Here is a 13,012-nt window from a genome sequence, read left to right as displayed (position 1 = left end):
TCCTTCTGATTTTTGCCACTCCGAAGTGCCATCTGGGACCTCGGTTTTCTGGGAGCATGTTCTTTATGCCATTTATGGCTAGTAACACTATACACATGGAACCGTAATGGTTTTGTGGTTGGTTGTCTTATTGGTCCTTCTTGATAATAAATTCTTTTAAGATCAGTTTTCCCCCTCGGCAAATACTAATGTGCCTTATATGGTATGCCCTTGACAAAAGCTCTTCAAAACCTAAGAAAAGGAAGCTGCCTTGAGGGAACGGTAGGAGGCCGAGAGATGAATCCCTTTGCTCCAAAGGAACTCAGCGCCTCTCCTCCTCCCTGTTGATGCACCACCAGCATAAAGCTACCACGTGCACAACTCTGTGCCTGGCAAAGGGAATTCTCAAAGTGGCAGGATCTTTTCATCCATTCCTCGTCCTCCAGGTGAGAGAGCCATGATTTAGAGGTTCCTGGCAAAGTTGGGGCACAAGTTCATGCAGAATACACCTGACAGAAAGCAGATACTCTACCCCTAAAGTCCCCTTATCCAATATGGGAAACCATCACACACCCATTACACAAGCTAATGTCATCCTTGACTCTTGCCTCTCACTTCCCCCTCTCCATGCGCATTCCCCATCAATCACCACTTCTTGGTTTTACTTCCTAAATCTGTTTCAAAGATTGTCCAGTCTCCATCCCCATGACCCTATCTGGAGCTCAGCTCACCATTATATCTTGCCTGGATTTCTGCCTTTTTCTCCATCTATCTGCTCTCCCCACCTCCAGTCTTGCCAGGCTCAGATCCAGTCTCCACATCCCAGCCAGAAAAAATCTTCCCACGATTTCAATCATTTTCTTGCTTAAAACCCTAGGTAGCTCCACATTGTACCAAGGATGAGGTCCAAACTCCTTTACCCTCTTGCCAAGCCTCCTCAACCTGGACTCAGCTGACCCTCCAGCCTCCTCTCTCGTAGCTTTCCTCTTACCCTCTATACTTTAGTGGTCCTAAACACCATGCCCTTTCCTACCTTGAGCTGAGAATGTCCTTCCCTGATTTTTGTGTGAGGCTATGGCTTACGCGCTCTTCAGATTTCCCTATGGTCTCTTCCTGTGTCACCTGCTCTTCTGCTATAATGTTCATCACACTGTATTGTTCCTTAGTTCTGTGATGTCTGCTTTCTCTGCCACACCAGGAGCTCTGCAAAGCATCCTCAGTACCTGGTGCCAGGCAGAAATGCAGCCAATATTTATTGAATGAATTGAAACTTTGAAGATGACACATACTCCAGATGAGAGACCCTGGGGCAAATGCAGTGGTGCTGCATGATCTGAAAGTCAGACATGGTAGGCCCAGACATCCTGCTTTTGAACAATAGCACTGCTCACTGTTTGCAAATGAGTTTCGATCTTTCTGGGTCTTTGATTTCCTCAACTGAAAAATAAGGATCATAATACCCAGGGTTGAGCGTCTGAAGGTTGCCAGAGATATATATACGGAAGTACTTTGTAATTGTGAAGTTCTCTCTCTATATATATAATAGTAGGGTTGTATTACTTCACTTAATCCTCACAATAACATTTGGGGGTAGGCGGCTGACATTTCCCATTTTGCATATGAAGAAACTAAAGGTAGATAATGCAAAGCTATTTGCCTGAGGTCACCTAGTTAGGTGGCAGGGAACGTAGGCTGGTCACTGGCCCCCAAGCCCAGGCTTTCCCCATTCCTACATCACCACTCCCCCTCCTTCTCACCCCCAAAGGAGAAAGCAATGTTAGGGCACACACATATTGACCTCCTGACCATCATGCAGCGGGAAAGTGTCACCACTTATCATTTCTGAAAGGCTTTCTTTGGGAGGGAGGGGTAATGCATTGTTGGTAGAAAGTGAACTGTGTAACAACAGGTATTAGGGCAGGAAGGAGTGGGGAAGGGAGCGATTGACCTTGAGGTTGACTCTATAGTCCCCATCTTTGGCTCTTCTGTCACTATGGAGTGTTGTCTCACTTGACAGCCCCCTCTTACCACACGGTTGGACCCCTGAGAGCTCCGAGGTCCCCCCCCTGAACTGGACATCTTCCATCTCCATGTTTCCAATTCTGTCAGCAAATATTTACTGAGCTCTTGCTAAGTGCTTTGTCACTGCCTGTGGAAGACTGGCCAAATGATCTCACCTCTCTGAGCCACAGGTCCCCCATTCTGAAAAACGGGATTGATAATAGCTGTCACACGGTTGTTCCAAGGATTAAACAAGATAACCTAACAGCTGCTGGTGGGCTGTTGCTAGTGGAGACACCTGCCTCCGACAACCCCACTCTGTGTCTGCTAGTTTTCATTTGAGTGCATGGGAATGGCAGTTTGGTAGCTAGGGGAGGGTGGATGGGAGCAGAGGCACTGGAAAAGGGAAGGAAGGAGTCTGAAGGCCACAGTCCTCCTTGCTGGACCTCTCCTGGGGACGCGGAGAGCGCTGGGCAGCTCAGCGCCTGTTTGAGCTGTTCCAGAATGACCTGTGAGTTTCTGGGCCCTTTGAGCCGGCCTCCGTGATGAGAGGTCAGCCTCCATGAGGAGAGGCTTTTTCAGGCTCTTGGTGGGCAGGAGGCACGGACCACTGAGAGTCAGAAGAGGAGAGGAAGAGCTGAGCAACCGTATTCTGGTGGCCACAGCTATGAGGGCTCCCATGGGGCTCCTTTTTGAGAACTCCCAGAAATAACTCTGGGGCGCTCTAAGAATGTCGGTGAAATCATCAAACAAGATGTTGCCAACGTGAAGAACAGGGGTGGTGCCTGGCACGTAGTAGGAACTCCTTATGTGTTAGTTTGCCCGAGCTTAGCCCACTTCAGCCTCAAGGGGGGGAGCACCGGGCTCCTGAATCTTCTGATAAGGCTGCCTCTGCTCAGCCTGCCTGCTTCTCACTGTGTCCAGTGCCCCAGGGAACCACCCAGTGGAACTGCCCTTCACAGATCCCCTTGTGTGGTTACGGTGGTTTTTCTCTTTAAAGATTAAATCGTTTCTTCCTTTTCTGCTCAACAAAGACAACAGCCCTTTGGTTTTTGATAAACGTTCCTTTCCTACTAGCAGGTGGATTTGCCCCGGGCACTAAGAACTGTGCTTTTAAAACACACACATGCCCAGCTGTTTGAATCTGCTACTTCCGTCTTTCTTACTTCTCTTATCTACTACCCCTGGGGCTGAGTTTTCTTTGCCTTGGCAGGCTGATAACATGTGGAAGGACGAGAACAGTTCTAATTAATAGAGTAATTAGTGGTACAAGCCTTTAATAGCTGATTATAGGAAACTCATCCCCCATCCCCCCAGGTGATTGATTTATTTATCGCTGTTGTGCTGCATTATGGCAAAATAGTCACTTTCTAATTATCTATTGGTTGCTTTAATGGGTCTTCTCTTTCTTTTCCTTCCCTCCTTCCCCCTGCTAGTGGTGGGCACAGATAGAAAGGGAGGACTCAAACCAGCTGATGAGGCGCTCTGAACACACATAAGTGTTGGGATCCCGATGTCACTCTCATCTTGAGAGCTCAGAGCTAGAAAGGGAATGGGAGGAATGAGGAGAAAGGAAGCAAGAAAATCCTGGCTGTACTTGTAGGTTGACCTCCCCAGGACCCTTCCCTGATGATCCCGCCCCTTCTGTAGGTTATAACTCAGGCACAAGTCAGTTGCATTCAAAAACAGCGAAGCATGGAGAATGGGGCTCCTGGAAGACTCAGTGGGTTAAACATCTGCCTTCGGCTCAGATCATGATCCAGGGTCCTGGGATGGAGGCCCCACTGCCCCTGCCGCGTCACTCCATAGGGAATCTGCTTCTCTTTCTCCCTCTGCCCTTCCCCACCCACCCACCCATACCCACCTGGCTTGTGCTTTCTCTCTCTCAAATAAATAGATAATAGATAGATAGATAGATAGATAGATAGATAGATAGATAGATAGAAGAATCTTAAAGAAAATTAAAAAAAAAAAACAGTCCACTGAAATCCAACTCCCTGGGGTCAAACATTGCACCCCCCCCCCCACTGGCTAGCTGTGTGGTCTGAGCAAGTCACTCAACTTTACTGTGCCTCAGCCTCATCATTTATAAAGTGGGGGAAGTAACTGTTTCTCCCCAGGAGTGTTGTGAGGATCAAATGAAACACGCCAGGTAAACCAGGTGAGGCACGGAGCACAGTACGTGGCCCATCTTGAGACCTGAATAACATTAGCGATGATGATCACCACTGCCTGAAATTATTTAACTTACCTGATACGCAGAAAGAATCTGATACATGTTTGTGGAATGATGAATGACTCTATCATAATTCTCAAGTAGATGGTGAGCCTTTAAAGTTCAAAGGGGTGAAGGAAAGAGGAAATTGCACACTAAATCATAATAAGAAGCTACCCATAGTTCAGTGCTTATCGCAGGCTGGGCTCTGAGTTAATTATGCTTTATGTACTTTCTTTCACTTAATCCTTATATAACTTGATTTTTACTAGTCTTCCCGGATCATGTTTGTTTGTTTTTTCTAAACAGCTCAGTCCCCATACCAAACTTTGTGGGATCTCTGTGTTCTCCCCAACATCTTCAAGGATTCTGAGGACGATCATTCTTCCTTATGAATTCCTGTTCTGGCTGAATTCAACCTCTTGTATCTGCCTCCTGACAATGTCATTCACTTGAACCATCACTCTTACTCATAGCAAGCTGAGCTCCTTCCTTCCACCCTTCTATCCCTGAAGCCCTAAGAACACAGGGCCATTTTGTGTGGAGGACTTTTACTGGAGGTTGGAGACGAGATGGGGTAGCTGTAGCACCCCTTAGAGCAAGCAACAGCTGGAAACCACCACACACATGCTTGCCACCTCCCTCCCCTGGCTGTCCTGCCCTGCAGAGCCCTGCCTACGGCCGTTTTATCCCCACCCCCCCGGCCCCAAACACCTTCTCTTGTCTTCCATCTCTCTGCTGTTCCCCACCCCGGAGTCAGCTATTTCTTTTTCTTTCCTTCTTTTTTTTTTTCTTTCTTTCTTTTTCTTTTTCTTTTTTTCTTTTGTTTTCTTTTTTCTTTTGGAGTCAGCTATTTCTTGTTACTTTGTTATACAAAGAAATTTAGCTCTCTTGAACAAATGCCTCCATTCTGGGCTATTCTTGATCTGGGGTCAGAGAAGAAATTGAAATGGGTGAACATGAGGGTGCTCAGCTGATTTTCTTAGCCACACAAGTTTACCAAAGCATTTTCCTCAACAAATGAGCCAAGCACCTCGGAGATGAATCCTGCCCCACCCTCGAATGAGGAAAGTCTGGAGTCACAGTTTTACATACATTTTTTTTTTCTCCCTGCTGTACTTGAGGTAATGCTATACTTCTTCCAGGAGAGAAACCTAGAGAGGATAAAGATAAAAAGTGTAACCCACTCAAAATCACATAGATAACGCCAGAGCTGGACTCCCAGTGGAGGCCTGTTGTGAGTCCAAAGCCAGGAAGGTTGACCATGCCACCAGGTGGTCACTTGATAAAGCTCAAGCAGGTCTGGGGGGAAGCATGGGGGTGGGGGGTGTCTTCTAACAGGGCAAGCCTTTCTCAGGAAACCTCTCAGGGGGGAGGCGGTGTGGGTCACAGGAAAGCAAACTGATTGACTGAAGGTCAAAGACATCGGAACACTGTAAGAGCTAGAAATAGCTACACATCTCTAGCTCCATGTACGAGACCCAGGAGTTATTGCTATTAATCACCGCGGAGTGATTACTCTGATTGCTTCATTTGTTGATGTGGGGCTTTATTCAACCTTGGGTAGGGGCCCCCTCTTTAGGAAGTTAAGGCAGACTTTCTTCTGCTTATAGAGTGCTGACTCCGTATGTAAAACATCTCCTTGGTGGCCTTTTCACGTCTCAGAAGGCTGGCCCGGGGGCTCAGGCTCTTACAAAGAGCTCAAGAAGTAACTATGGAATGAATGGGAGAATGGCTTTGCGCTCATTTTAATTTGTCACTTCTTTTCCCAAGGCCTCACCTAAGGCAGGAAGGCTGAATTAGGCAGAGTTAGACAAAGGGACATCCTTCCCCGCTGGGCAGCCCCGTCTGGGACACCGAAATTATTAAGGATGCAAGAACGTCACTGCAAATGGGATGAGGTTACCAAAATGGAATTTATCAGAACTCTTCCCAGAAAGAGTAATGAATACAGTTAGATAGAATACTCTAAGAATCCACTTGGGGAGGGGGGCCAGAGTTTACCCTGTAGTAGCGGCATGACTCTGGCTTTCTCATCCCTGGAATGGGGATTATGATACTTATCACTAGGATTTTTTTCCTCCCAATTAAGTATGACAATGGAAAAAATTACAGCTTTTATTATTACTTACTCTGCAGTCTACTATCACCTGGTTTCTGCCCTCCTACACTCTACTGACTGCTTTCGCCAAGGTTGCCAACCACCCTTTTGTTGAAAATCCCATTTCTCTTCCACTTGGTGGAGTTTTGGCAGCACAGATCAGACCCTCCTCCACGAAATAATCTCTTTCCTGGTTTCTTGTTATCCCAGCCTCAACGTTCTCCAATCTCTTTGACCACTCTTCTAAGTTCCCACTGAGACATCAGCCATGAGTTGGTTGTCTGTTGTGGCATAACAAGTTACCCCAAATTTAGCAGCTTAAAACAGCATTGGTTATCTCACATAACCTCCTAAGGGTTGGAAGTTTGGGAGCAGTTCAGCCGAGTGGAGCTGCTTGGCTGGGTTGTGCTGGCTCTGGATCTCTCAATGACATTGCAGTCTTCATTCATTCATTCATTCATTCCTCATTCATTCATTCATCCATGAATATTTTCTAGCAAGCTCTTGCAAGCTGCCTCACATGGCTGTTGGCAGGAGGTTTCAGTTCTTTACCACGTGGACTCTGCATAGTGCTGCTCATGACATGACAGATGGCTTCCCCCAGAGCAAGTGATCCAAGAAGAATGAGCATGTGTGGCCACGATGAAAGCCACCGTGTCTTTTATAATCTGATATCAGGAGTGACATACTGTCACCTCTGCCCTTGTCACACAGACCGATGCTGGTACAAATCAAGAAGGCAGTCCTGGGGGTCATCCTGGAGGCCCTCTACCAGCCTCCCTTGTGGACCCTTACACTCAGTGTTCCCCAGGGTTCTGTCCTCACACGTCTTTCTCATCTCATTTTCCCCACACACCCTTGATACCAGAGTGCTCTCCAATACCTTCAATTACTGTCTAGACTCCAAAACACGCAGATCTGCATCCCTAGAACAGTTGCCTCTCAGAGACTTTGGCTTGTACACTGCCCATTGGGTCCCCGAGGTGCCCTCTTTCCACACGGGACTCACCCTCATCCCCGGTCCTGTTTCTCCTCCTGTGTTTCCATCTCAAGAATGACAACCTCATCCACTTCGTCGTCAGGCAAGAAATGAGAAAGATCACTTTTGACTGCTCTTTACCATTTCTCTCACATCCAATCAATGGGTTGAGGGTTTTTGCTTTTTCATGTTCCCCCATCTTTTTATTTTGAATGATCTCAAACATACAGAAAGATGAAATGAAGAGTAAAATGATCTCCTATTTAGTAGATCACTCTGTCGAGATTCACAGTGACTCACATTTTATGTTACATTTGCTTTCTCTCCCAACCTCCTCTTGCCATATACACGTATTTTTCGTAATGATTCTAACATGCTACTTGCCTTTCCACCCCCAGGCTCTCACGGATGTGCAGTGTGTGTACGTATATGAGGTTTCCAAGTACAGGTTCCAAATACAGGATTTAAAAGTAGATTGTGGATAATAAGACACTTTATCCTTAAACGTTTCTGCAGGCATTTCCTAAGAATAAGGACATTATCCTATATGTCATCATTATACCCAAGAACCAATGCCAGCTGATTTGATCTTCCCAATATAGCGCTGGTTAAGCCAGTTTACTCCAGGCTCCCCTTTCCCTTATCCTCAGCAGTGTGATCACCTCTTAGCTGCTTCCTCCTTCAATCCACCAGAGCGAACTTTCTACAGTGCAAATCTACTGCTGCTGTTGCCCTGCTAGAGTCCTTTTGATGGCTCCGCATTACCTTCAAAATAAACAGTAAACTTCACTTGGCATACAAAGCCTTCATTGTCCAGGTTCAGCTAGAGCAGTCCTGCCAGGTAGAAACCTAATATGAGCTATTCCTATAGCTTTAAATTGATAGTAAACTACATTTTAAAAAAGTAAAACAAACAAATCCCCAAACAACAACAAAAAACCCCAAACACACAAATGAAATTAATCTTGAAAATACATTTTATTTAACCCAATAGATTCAAAATATTACCATAGCAACACAAGCTCAATAGAAAAAATTTTTAATGAGATGTCTCTTACTTTCTTTTTTCCCCCTACGTCCTCAAAATCTGGCATGTATTTAATACGTACGGCACATCTCAGTGCAGATGCTAAGTCTTCAAGGGTTAAAGCGAAATGTATTCCTACCAAAACAGGAAGATTATATTTAACAACAACAAAAAATTCATACTGTTTCGGTTTTAAAATCTGAATGAATTAAAATGAAATCAGATGGAAAGTTCTGTTCCTCATTCATTCGAGCCACATCTCCTGTGCTCAGCAGCCACAACCATAGATAATTCTGGAGCTGCAGTTCCCAGGGTGTGATCCACAGGACCCTGAGGGCCCTTGAAACATTCCCAAGGGCTCTCTAGGGTCAAAACCATCTTTGTAATAATGCAAAAACAATGCCATTTTCCACTCTTCTTCTCTCTGAAGTGTAGACACCGCAATGTCCTAGAGGCCACGGGACGTGTAATAGGACAACAGATTGAACATAGAAACATGTAAGAGAGTAGGGAGTCTTCTATCAAGCCAGATACTGAAGAGACGTGTCAACATGTAAAACAATGTCCCTCTTCTCCCTAAGTGTTTTTATTTTTGAAAATATTATTTTTCATGGAAAGGTGGATTCCTTATATCCTCATTTAATGAGAAAATCATCATTTTTATAAGTGAATTACTGAATAATTTAAAATTTTCCCAGTTTTATTTATTTTTATTTTTATTTTAAATTTCCCAGTTTTAATTTCTGATTTAGTGATTGTGGATAGATGTGACTCTCAAAATCAAAAGCTCTTTGAGGGGCTCTAAATACCTTGTAACAGTGTGAGAGGGCTTTGAGGACAGCTGCTCTAGAACCTGCCTACCACTCCAGCCTCATGGCCAGGGATCCGCCCTTCCTCCTTCACATTTTGTGCATGAACTTCCAGTTCCATACAAGATGAAACAGACACATCTCCTCCTACTTCTCCTGCTAAGTACGTCTAACAAGTCTGGATATTATAAACAAAACAACCATGAGAAGACTCCGATACGCAAAGCGAAGAAGGCTAGGGGCCTCAGGACTCAAAGAATGATATGTTACCAGGGTATCGACAGAGGGATAGTATGGAGCCTGAACCCCCAGTCTGGCCCAACGACAATGGGGCACCCACCTCAACAGGCGCAGACAGCTAAATGGGTGGCCTGGGTTTCCACCCTTACCTGGTGGTAACAGAGAGCCCCCTCTCCCCCACACCAGGGCAGTATCGAATGGGGACTGCTAAAAACAGGAGATTGCAAAGAGATCTACGGTCTCAGAACATCGTACCTAAAATATCCGGGATACAATCTGAAATCACTTGTGGTACCAAGAACCAGAAAAGTCTCAACTAGAATGAGAAAAGGTAATTAACAGACACCAATACTGAGACGACGGAGATTTTGGAGTTGTCTGATGAGAATTTTAAAACAGCTGTCATAAAAATGCTTCGATGAGCAATTATAACATGCTTGAACTGAAAGAACAAGTAGAAAGTCTCAGCACAGAAACAGAAGATTCAAAGAAGAATCGTATTCTTTGCCTGGGCCTTCAAAGAACCCCTCACATTTTTGGAATGACCACCCTCACTTGGTGCCTGGGCCAAGGCCCATTCCTCTTCCTGGAGCACCGATCTCTAGTGTCTTCTTTTAAAACCCTGCTTGTCCCAGATGTCACCTCTTCTGGGAAGCCTTCTGCGGTTTCTGTGCTCCTTCCATTCAAAGTATCCTTCCCCGTATCACTTAGATTCAGGGCTCATCGTTCTGTCATTTGTCCCTCCCATGCTCATCGGTGTAAGGACTTGACAAAAAAGACTGTCTTATCCCTGGTGCCTGGCTTAGTATCTGGCTTATAATAAACACCCTCCAAAAAAGATGTGTTGAATGAATGAATAAATCAATGAATAAATGGGCAATTTTCAGTGGTACTCTCTTTCTTATTGAATATAATTAAGCTCTGTGGCCTGGCATTCAATGCCCTACACGGACTGTGACACATACCTTTTTGGTACCTGGCTTCCCTTAATACATCCTACGTCTCTGCTGTACCAGGAAGCACAGGGTTTTGAAAGGACCTTTTACTTCCCCATATTCCTACCCAACCATGCTTGTCTGGACGCTCTTCAATCAGCCCCAAAAAGTCCTCGCCCATTTTTGCCACACCAAAATTGTACCCAGTTTCACCACCCCACTCAGATACCACCTCCCCCAGGACACACGTTCCCCGATCGCCCTGCTGGAAGGAATCTGCCCCTCGGGAGACACAGCAGTTCACTTAGCCTTTTCTTGTGTTATTTCTCACCCCCTGCCCTGCATGTTGTGGTGGTCTTGTTGTTTGTTTTAATGCACTTACGGTATTCTCTTCTAGATTTAAAAAACTCTGTGGCTTCAGAGCAACTGTAGTCTGCTTCTGCCCACTGTGCCCCTAGCACAGACCCCTGTTTCTCCAAAAACTCAGTTTTGTTTTCTGAGATAATGGTGCTTGGCTCATTGGGTTTCTGTGAATATGAAACAAAATGCACTATTTAAATTTTGGTATTTGAAGGAATAAATGGAGGGAACAAGCCCCGTTGGCTGGACCTTCCAGACCTCTTTGGAATCCCGCTCCGTTTCCGCTGCACTCACCCGGCTCCCAGGTCCTTCCTGTGCGCACGATGGTGACGGATGGACCTCATAAGATTGCTACAGCTCACCTGCCCTCCTCCCTTCCGCTCTCTCTGCCTCTCTACCCCCATTCTCTACTCAGTGGCCAGCTTGACCTTTTAAAAACATAAATCAGATCATATTGCTTCTCTGCTCAAAACCTCCCAGTGGTTTTCCGATCTGCAAATAAGAGCCAAACTCCTTACCCAGGCTGCAAGGCCTCCTGTGATCCGGCCCGCTGACCTCCCCTGCACTCAGGCTGATGCAACCCAGCGGGCCTTCTTGCCCTGCCTGACTGTGGCCTCTCGGGCTTGCCCCACAGAGCTTTGCATTTGCCACTTCCCCTGTGTGGCATGACCTCTTCCTCACTTCATTCGAGTGAGCTCTGCTCTCCATTCTTACCTCCTTGGGAGGGACAACCCTATGCAAAGTCACTCTCAGCCATTTCATATTTTTCACCGCTCTTCGTACAACCTGAAAACATCTGTCTTTATTTACTCAGGTGAGCGTGCGTGCGTATTGTCTTTCTTCTCCACCAGAATTGTGAGCTCTGAATGGATGTATTCACTGCTCCATCCCCAGCCCCTGGAACACTGCTGGTACGTGACATGGGAATGACTGAAGGCTGGCTGGCTGGGGGCTTTACGAACAGAAGCAGCCACTTGTTGCACAAAATTGCTCACCTGCTACGGGGTTTGCATGCAGAGGAGGTGTGGGGGTTGATCAACCTGGAGGGGATGCAATGGGGATGAGCCGTGTATCCAGATTTAAAGGACGAACCCCTTTAGTCATTTAGATGCAACTCTGATAAGTTTGCTTTCCACAACGGATTACATGACACTCCAGAGTTAATTCCCTGGGGCTGATGACGGGCACAGGAGAGCTGAGCCTCACAGATCCCCGGGGTCTTCAGTCTCTCCTTTGTCCCAAGACCCCGGGACCTGCTTGGCTGCTCACACGGAAGAGCAGGGGCTGAGGGAAGCCTCCTGGGCTGAAGCCCCAAACCTATTCAGACACTGCCTTCCCCGGCTTCATGACATCCAGCTGGAGGAACCCCAAAGCCCTGGTGGAAGAGTGGGAGGGTAGTATGAAGGGGAGAGCTTCGGATGCAGGACACCTGGGCTCCAGGGGATCTTGGCAAGCCCCCTCTCCTCTCTGGGCCCAAGTCTGTCCTTAACTTGACATAAGGGAGTTAAGTTGCATGCATCTCTAAACTCCTTTTCAGCAATGACTTCTTAGAGTCGTATGAGCTTCACATATGAGATCCCCGGGAATGGCTGTTTGAGGGTGGGGCAGCCGGGAGAGAGAACCCCCCCCACCCCAGACACCGGTGACCTGCAGTCCCGCGGCAGGAGCCCAGCGTGGCCAGCAGGTGGAGCCCTTGCTGCACTAGGGTGCTCAGGCCAAAGGTGGCGGGAAAGTTGGATTTTTAAAAATGCAATGAGGCCCTGAATTCAGGGCAAGCTGTCCAGCCACTGAAGAGAGCTAGCTGCCATGGGACCCTCTAAACACACACACACACACACACACACACACACACACACACACACACACACCCCTTCCTCCCAAAGCCTCCATCAGCTGACACACTCAGGGTAAAATACTGCAGCAGCTATAGGAGGTCGCCCGGCTTGAGGCTGGACACGTTTCAAAGATCCAGGTGCCTTTTCTCCTCCTCCCATGCTTCCCGGAGCCCGTGCCCTGGACGCCTCTTCTCCCTGCCATCCACAACCCGCCAGACCCCATCTGGTCCCTTGCAGGGCAGGATGTAACTCGATGGAGGCCAACCCAGCTCCTCTTTCCAGATGACTCTCTTCCCTTTCTGCCACCCTCCTCCCCTCCAAGGTCCAGCCATCACCTGCCAGGGTAAGGTCTAGATCTTATTCCTTGCCCCTCTCCTGCCCCCTGAGATCTGCTGAGGAACCTCTGGTTAGAGCAGTTGGAGAAAAGCAAGGGGGAAGTGGGGGCGGGGAGAGCGAAAGGGAAAGGTCTGGCTTCTGCCAGATAAGAATGGAAGGATTCTTTGTTTGGCCCCAACTGCCTCTGCCACTGTT

Source organism: Canis lupus, chromosome 6 (genome assembly GCF_048164855.1).
Source record: "Canis lupus baileyi chromosome 6, mCanLup2.hap1, whole genome shotgun sequence".
Lineage (NCBI taxonomy): Eukaryota > Metazoa > Chordata > Mammalia > Carnivora > Canidae > Canis > Canis lupus.
Note: the sequence above shows the minus strand (reverse complement) of the source record.